This window comes from Sciurus carolinensis, chromosome 5 (assembly GCF_902686445.1).
Source record: "Sciurus carolinensis chromosome 5, mSciCar1.2, whole genome shotgun sequence".
Taxonomy (NCBI): domain Eukaryota; kingdom Metazoa; phylum Chordata; class Mammalia; order Rodentia; family Sciuridae; genus Sciurus; species Sciurus carolinensis.
Window position 1 is genome coordinate 173,839,955 of NC_062217.1, and position 8,643 is coordinate 173,848,597.

Genomic DNA, 8,643 nt, shown 5'->3' on the forward strand with positions numbered 1-8,643 from the left:
TTGATGGACCTTTTATGTGTTTATTAATTCATTTATTTATATGCAGTGCTGAGAATCGAACCGGTGCCTCACATGTGCTAGGCAAGCGCTGTACCACTGAGCCACGACCCCAGCCCAAATGTGCTACATCTTGACCTGTCAATCCCTGCTCCAGAGGACAGCCCTGCCTAGGCAAATGTACTTTCAAAAACAGATGTTAAAAGTCACAATAACTCTCAAGAAGAAGGGATTGTAGCAACAATGATTTTGAGGGATGGTCTCCGAGTGTAAGGGTACAGCTGACAGCTCTCGGTGTGGTCAGGAAACCTGCATGAGCGCAAGGATGGTATCCAGGGTGGGATCAAGCTCTGTCCCTGCCAAGTCCTGCTCTGGGGTCCGGTGGCAGTCAGATCTGGGAGTCCTGGCAAAGCTGAGGTGCTGTGTCAAGAATACCATGTGCCATCCTCCCCGTTCCCGCAAGCTCAGGGACAAACGGACTTTGGGTCTGAATGGGCAGACAGTGGGCAGCACCCCCACCCATGGGTGACAGGACTCTCCCTGTGTAACGCTTCCACGTGCACAGGCCACATCTGTCCGCTGTGAGGTCAAGCAGGCACACCAACACATCTCCTATCCTCAGGGGTCAGAGCATCCTTCCCAGCAAGGTTACCCCAAAACCTTCTGTTTGCCCCCAGAGTATCATCTGTCCTACTTGGTGATGATGAACGTTCTGTGAGGTTTCACACGATTTCCTTGAGCTCAGTCTTTCCTGTTCAAGGTTCCTCATTGGCAATTACAATATCAGAAAATGCAAAGACTCTGTGGACAGAGGCTCGTTTCTCTACTGGTACCTCAACATATCCTGGAAGACTCTGGATGTGGCAGAGAAAAACCCAGTCGATGGGGAAAGAGTGGCGGCCATTTAATTAAATTCTCTTACATACCGTGAGGCCTCGCTGTTTTAGGCCAGAATTTACATCTTTTATTAACTCACCTCACCTATACACTTAGCTCACAATGCCTCCTCACACCATCTGCCATCAGCTACGGCAAGTCACTTGATATTCCACCCACCAATTTTTCCTAACAACCACTGTGCAATTAAACTCCACACGTTCTGTGGCGAGGTAAATTAGGCGCACCTGCGGCCACACTGCCTCAGAAAGGGCCTAACAAGGTGAGGGCGCCACAAAGTTATCGTCCTGTCAGGCAATTAGGTTTTCACTTGGGGGACAGCCACGCGGTGCAATTACGCCCCACATTACACCCGGCTAATCTTCTGAGCAGGCGCCGGCCCGAGAAGCTGCTCATCTGCAGAGGTACCTGCATGGAGCCAGCAGTGGGAGCTTTTTTTGTGTGAAATAAAAGATGTTCTCCCCCTCCAGAGGAGGCTACTTTATTCCTGGATGTCTTGTTAGCCAGTTCACCCTATTACCTCTAAGAGAGCAGAGCAGGTTTTGAAGATATCCCAGGTAGCCCTTGCCCCAGCCCTGATCGCCAAGAGACCCCCAGGGCTCAACAACAAAATTGGGTGCTGGGCCTAGAGGTGTTCTGAGTGTCCGTGGGGTCCGCTGTGTGGCAGTAGAGACGTGTGCACCTGCCCCTCCCTCTGGATGTGGCAATCACAGACTGCTGTCCCAGGGCAGGCCAAGTTCTTCAGAAAGATCCACAGCAAATACCACCGGCGAGCAGGGTCCTTCAGTACGGAGGCCCCAGTGACTCAAAGGAAGTCAAGCACACAGTCACCAGACTCCTCGCCAGGTGACGGCAACCTCTGTAAGGACAGAGAAAGACCCATGGGAAACAGGGCTTGGTGCTTGTCTCCTGCCTGCGTTTTGGAAGTGGGCCTGGGGCACTCCGCTGAGCATTCACAGGCAGAGGTGCAGCGCGACACTGTCCCGTCACACACAGAGCGGGCGCGTGCCCTGCAGCAAGAGCTGGCCCGGACACACCTGCAGGCTGGGAGGGGCGAGAAAGCTGAGAGCCTGGCGGCAGGGCCCTTACCCCTCGGTTGGCATTCTCCTAAGAAGTATCTGACAACCGCTTTGCATATCTCACTTCCAGAGTCCAGGACACAAAGGATTTAATACTCTTGTTATGAAAGGAAAAATCCTTCCTATGTCAGAAAATCTTTGGCTTTAGCACCAATAAACTCTTTATTACTGCTAAACATGGATTTGCTGCTCGATCGCAAAGAGGCGATAAAAATTCTAACCTGTCATTAGTACATTATGCTTAATTGTGTACAGTGTGTTTCCCTGCATCTGCTGCCCGACAGCAAAATGACCATTATGTGCACTAATTCCCTGACCCCGTCTTTATTTCCCTAAAGAGTCATCATCTTTCACAGTAGGTACCAGAGTAAATCAAGCTTGAAATATGGGCTTTATTTACTTGTTTCTCCCAGGCAGAGGGGAAGACAGCAGCTAGAGACAAACTGCTCCACATCCACTGCTCCCCGGTAGTGTTCTACTCGGAAACAGCTCACAGAACCCTGGAAAGTTCTCAGGAGCTGTCATCAGCGGGGAGGCGTGGTCCCGTCACTGGAAATGGGGTCTCCTCCGCAGCGCCCTGTGACGACGAGGGTGGGGACATGTGGCACCCTGAGCCGGGAGGACGGTGATGGAGGGCCGGGGGCCTGATGCCTCCTTCAAGCTGGACACTCCCAGGCCCTCCCTCCCTCCTGCTGGGCCAGTACAGCCCTCGGCTCCCAGTGAAGAAGGGACAGAACAACTCCAGTGACCACGTGAGCGCACAGTGGCAGCCAGCCCAGGATGCTCTAAAGTGGACTAAAACAAATCACTGTCCACCATTTGCACGGAAGCCCAGTGTGGGGGACATAGGATGAGGGGCGAGCCCCCACCACATAACTGATTTCAAAGTCGGCTCCGTTTCTGTGTGTTTAAACTATGAATTAGTTCATTTATATTTACTTTTATGAAGCTGATTAACCAGAGCTTCTCTATCTGATGAAAATCATTTTAATTGTAGTGTTAGGCTCCTGTGTAATATCCATTACATTATGAACTGTTTAAATTCTACATGGGCATTGTGTAAATTGGCCCTTTGTGAGCTAGCAGGCAATTAGGACCAAACAGCTCTCCTTTAAACGGCTACAGAACTTTGTGGTGTTGTTCAGGACAATCAGAGACAAAGGAGGCTGTTTAATTGTAATTTAATGGAATATCAAGGAGTCCGTGGCATTAGACGCTGGCAACAGAGAGCAGGAGAGAAAAATTAACTGCAATTATGTTTGATTAAAGCTATCCTTCTCAATAATCAGCGGTCCTGACAGGCCATGGGGCTCCAGTGGGCTCCAGGATGGCAAAAGGTGTTGAGCAATATTAGGGCCAATAAAGGGGATATTAGCATAGCTAATTACAGCCCTGCAAAACCTGCAAAGGGGGCCTCTGTGTATTGTAATGTGTGAAATAATTGGCCAAGGCCGTTATCAATTACATAAGGAATGAATTTGGTTTGTCAGGGAAAAGCTGACGCGCTGCGTTTCATCCGACACCATCCTTCCTGCAGGTTCCCAGGCAGCCCGGAACCTCCCCACTGCACGGAGAGCTGCAGCCGACCAGTGGCCACGTCACTGACAAAATCATCCCGCCAGCGGGCGCCCGGTGAGGAGTACAGGCCATCCTCGCGCCCTTCCTGACACCACTGTTTTTACCCAAGTGAAGCCACTAATCATGCAATAATGACTTCCTTCCCTCTGGTCAAAGGAGAAATGGATGGGTTCCTCAGAAATGCCGAGGCTCCGCGGGTGCACCCTGGTGACCAAGGGGCCCAGGGAACTTGGAGCTTTTGGAACTGTGCCTCCTGCACGTGACCCTTGTTAGAAATTCCCCACTTCTCAGCACCTCAGCACCCCTCTATGTGGTTTTTAAAATATTTTTGTTTTATTTTTCATGGTCCAGGACTTGGTTTGGCTTGAAAATGTGAGTCCCGGCACCGGAAGAGGTGGCCCTGATTGGCTGCGTGGAAAGATGCTCCAGGCAGAGCCAGGGCCAGTGATGTGCTGTGGCCTCGACACAGTTGAGTGGCCACACGCCCCACAAAGGGCTCTGGCTTCTCACAGAGCCAAGTGTCCTCCCAGGTTCCAGCCCATCCTATAGGAGGCGCAACCTCGCTCCCAGCTCTCAACAGGGGGCAACCTGGGAAATCTGAGTCTGGAATAAAAAACATGGGTACCTTTTACAGGATGGGCTTGATTTTCGGTTTTAAGGCGGTGCTCTTAATAAGCAGCACACTCAAACCAGTGGGTAGGCCTTCAGCTCATCAATCAAAACTGTGTGAATCACCCTTTAGTGACAGTGTCCAGGGTTCCACGGGCTGCAAGGAGCCTGGTCCAGATGGGGTCCTCACACCTTTTAGCTACGGCTATGTCAATGCACAGTAGCCTGGACGAGGAAAAGTGAAAGCAGAAGGTCCAGTTTGGAAGTCACCAGCCACTGTGGTGCAGGGAAAAGCTGCTCCAGGGGCCTGGGCTTCCCTGGTGCGGGAAGAGAGTGTTTGGAACTAGGGCAGTGACTGCCCCACAGCCACCGAATCGTTCACTCCGAAATGGTTGACCCCATGTTGTGTCAATTTCACTTCCTGTACAAAGAAAGTCTTGCCCCAGAGGAGCAGGCAAGAGCAAGGGTAGACTGGCAGGCCTTTGGGGGGTGGGTGGCTGCAGCCCTCACCCCACTGTTGAAATGAAATAGTTAAGAGTCAAATTAAAAGATAGAGCCTTTAAGAGCCTTTTCCCTGACTGATAAGAGAGTGGCCACGGAGTGATCCTCGAGGTCCCTGCTAATTACTGGGAAGTCCCTGAAAGCAGTGGCCGCAGCTGTGGTGTGTGCATGCCCGGCCATCAGTCGCTGGAGTATTGATCCTGAGCAATTCTAGCCGATCAGCCGGGCGCTGCACAATGTGCTCCCCTCACAAACCTGTAATGAGCAGTTCCCATACACGACTACATTCTGCTGACATCAGATCTGTGCACAGGCAGTACACAGGTCAATACGTATCGGATTTCCAAAATGCAAGGGTCTTAATGTCAGGCCTCTCTTTTTCTCTCACTCCTGCCATTAGCGATGACTGGGCTCACGTTCTTTAATGCCATACGAGAGGAAAAATCTGCTCCATTAGTCTGATTTATTCTTCAAATATGCCATGACAAATTGCTTTAACACCAGACTTATTAAATTCTTGTACATTTCAAGTTATGGGTCTCATAGACTTGTAGTGCCTGCATGACGTCATAATGACGGGGGGCAGAGGGCGACAGCACTGAGTTTTACAGCTGTGCCACATCTCCTTTGTCGGGGGCCTCCCCCCACCCCCAGGCGAGAGGTCAGGCTGGGCTCCCCGCCCGCCTGGGAGGACCTGGTCTCCACGGGAGGCGTTCCCCGGGCACGCACGATATCCTGCATGTAAATGTAGATGTGTAAGGATTTGGAAATATCCACGGCTTGACTTGCAGTTCAACAATTGCTGGCCTTTGTCTGGGGAATCTGCTCTAGTGTAGCAGAGCCGTCTCTAGTGGACCCCAGCTATTTTACTTCCCTCCGCTGTAGTAACCACACCGCATTAACAATATTTGTACTACAATCGCCAAGGGACCCACTTCCCAGATTCTATCACTTCTTTATCTCCTGACAAATACCTCACTATCGAACATTATTAGGTTTAGAAAATTAACCCTTCGCGGTCTAGAGCCGCACCAGGCCCCACCGTCCCTCCGAAGGGCCTTATCGCTAAATTTCTGCTATAATGGTTTTTCTTTCCATCACAATTTCAGCAGCAGCTGTCAAGAGGCACTTATAGATACCATGATCTTGTACTTTTGCAATGATTCTCATTAAAATGATGCCAAAGAGATCTGATGGGGTTTAATGGCTTTGCCGGCCAGCTCGATATCCACGTCCACAGCAGATCCCGGCCCAGGGCTCCGTTTGGGGGAATTTGTGTGACTTGCATTAAACTTTTCCGGGTGGTTTTAATGTGCTCAGATAAGTACAACCCAGGTAGACACCCTAATAGCAAACGCATCCCAGAGTTCCACGCTGTGCTAGCTGGCCCCTCGGCCGGCTGTCAGCATTCCGGTTAGTGTTTTCTGTAACAGTTGCTGATATTTCGTGATAGTTTTGATAAGGTTATCTGTTTAAAAGAAGTCAACTGCACAACACAAAAGAAATGTGAAGTGCACTATATTTACACTGGGGTGCTTGTTTCAAGTGCCCATCTTTCTTCCCCCCTCTACCTACTTCTCTATTTCTAACGGGCGATGCAGCATTGACATTATTTCCCCTGCAGATCACTAGCCCTGTCAATCAGTCTGTATTTTGTCTTTCGCTGCGGGCTCATTAAAACAGCTTCCTCACTCCCTCTGGACACTGCTCTATTTGCCAGCTCTGATCACGAAGCTCCTTATTTAAGGAAAATGCCAGCATCACTTGGCTCCCATCAGATGCACCCCTGACTTGTTGCCAGCTCCAGGGGAGACTTTCACAGGTTGTGCAGAGATTAAGCGCCTGTGCTCGTCCCGACTCAGGATTTCAAACCTCTCCCGCCATCCGTGTGTGCGTTTGGGGGGATCTGAAGATAACGGCGGTGTCTGTCTGGCCATCCTGGCCTCTGCCGGCCACCAAGCTCATGCTCAAAACCAGTGCGAGGCCAGGCTTTTGTGTTTTTATTTTTTCTCGACCTCCAAGTGGGAAGGAGCTTGTTAATCTTTTCCTGCTCCAATGTACATTTCCCCCCATCCACGCCAGCTTGCTTAATTAAGAACTATCCTCTTCATAGGCTGAATTATTAATAAAAAATCACATTTTAAATCAAGCCTGTGCATGCACGGAGGACACCAGTGTCGAACCTGCCTATGCCGGCTCTCTAGCCTTTTAGGTCCTGATTAAAAACTTATTAAAACATTATAAATGATTAATGGGCACGCAGCTCTGAGTGGCAATTATTAGTTTTAATGCAGGTAATGCAGCTTAATGAGGGGCACATGTGCGCCAAGCCGCGCCTTCATTACTCCTGCGTGTCAACATATACAAGAGAAATGTGTGTACAGGTCATCCATTACTCGGAGCAGCACCGAGCCCCTCTCTTCACCTCCTTTGTTGATGAGCCAGGAGCCATAAATTAATCCCTTTCTGTGGCTCAGGGAAGGACCAAGGTGTTAAAATCGCGGTAAGCCCTGCTCGGCTCCCCAGGACCCCGCACGGCCCCACGCTGGAGAAGCTCACACATCATCTCCGCAGCCCTGCGGTGCCAGGAGTCTTCCAGGGCATTTCCGCAGGTCGCCATTGTCTCCCCTCAGAATCAAGTGCCACCGACATTCAAAGTCCAACGGGCCACTCTCCGTTCTGGTTCAGGAGGGGCGTGGGGAGCTTAGCTCCACCCCGCCAGGGCCTGCCTCACAGGGACACGGTCAGGGTGTGGGGGAGCCAGCGGGAGAGCAGGTACACTCCTGGTGGAGGAGTCCTGAGGCTGGAATGCAGACGCCAGCCAGAGCCCGCTGCGGTGTGCAGACCTCAGGGCGAGCACATGCACTCAGGATGCCCAGAGCAGGCGCCCAAAGTGCCTGCTGCCCACAGGGAAACCCATACCGTCTCCAGCCCCACCTGGGATGCTGGGTCCCAGGCCTGCTGCAGCCTGCAGCTCAGGAGCAGGCCACCGGGCCTGACTTCCCACGTCACCTTTTATTTTCTGTTTTTGTGACAAGCAGCTTGATCCAGGCTGATCTCCACTATCTGTTTGAAGAGTATTCAGGACTATTTGCATCATTTTATGGCTAATGTATAATATATGGCTCTAAAGTGAGCCCGGGCGCTGTCCTGTTACCGAGCATAAAAAAGTAAGGGCAATAAAGATACATTAGTTGTCTCAAGCACAGCGGCTCTAACGCCAGCAAGAAGGCTGCTGCTCGGAGTTAAGAGGCAACCTTTCCGCCTGACTAAGACAATGGAGGAGTAAAGAAAATGTCAAATCAAGAAAAGCTGGATTTAGAGATGAGGCAGCCCAGAATGACGTTGGGGCCATATTTTGTGAAACTATAATGCAGTTGGCAGCAAAGATCCGTGTTTCTGATTCATCCAGGGCCGCATGGCAAAGCTTTGTCAGTCTGTGCAAGGTATAAATAATTCAGGGTGAGAGATGGCAATTACAGGGCCCTGCACAACCAAAATGAATATTTTATGAGGACTAAAACTGCTCTGGAATGAATCATACACAGGAGTCACACATGGCGAGTGGGCTCATACATGCCAGCCCCAAGAAGAGAAGCCGAGGCCCTTATCTCCTTTCAGGGTACTGACCAGAAGCTGGAGAACGGTAATAAGCAAGCTCAAAGCTGGCTGTCCGCGGGCGCACCCACTCCAGGCTCTGGAGAGGCTCAGTCCCTACAGGGCCCAGCAGGCACGAGCCGAGCCCACTGGACCCCGAGGACACTCTTTGGGTGGGCCCTGCAGTGAGGTTAGGTGAGCATCCTGCATTAGCAGGGTGGGTTGCCTGTTGTCTGACTGTTCAAACTACTGGTAGGTACAAGTTGGGACCTCCTCTTCCTGAGGGAGGGATCTGAAGTCTGGTCTGTTGTCCCGGATGAAGAGGAGAGAATAGCTTTGCTGTCCCAGATGAGATTTCCAAGAGCCTGGGAGAGGCAGCATGTCT

The 8,643-nt window shown here is 51.1% G+C and overlaps 1 protein-coding gene across 4 annotated transcripts in view; it reads right to left on the reverse strand.

The window, feature by feature from the left end:
- Positions 1 to 8,643, reverse strand: part of Ebf3 (EBF transcription factor 3) — a 119,115-nt gene that overhangs the window by 39,699 nt on the left and 70,773 nt on the right. The gene's annotated exons all lie outside the window — the stretch shown is intronic.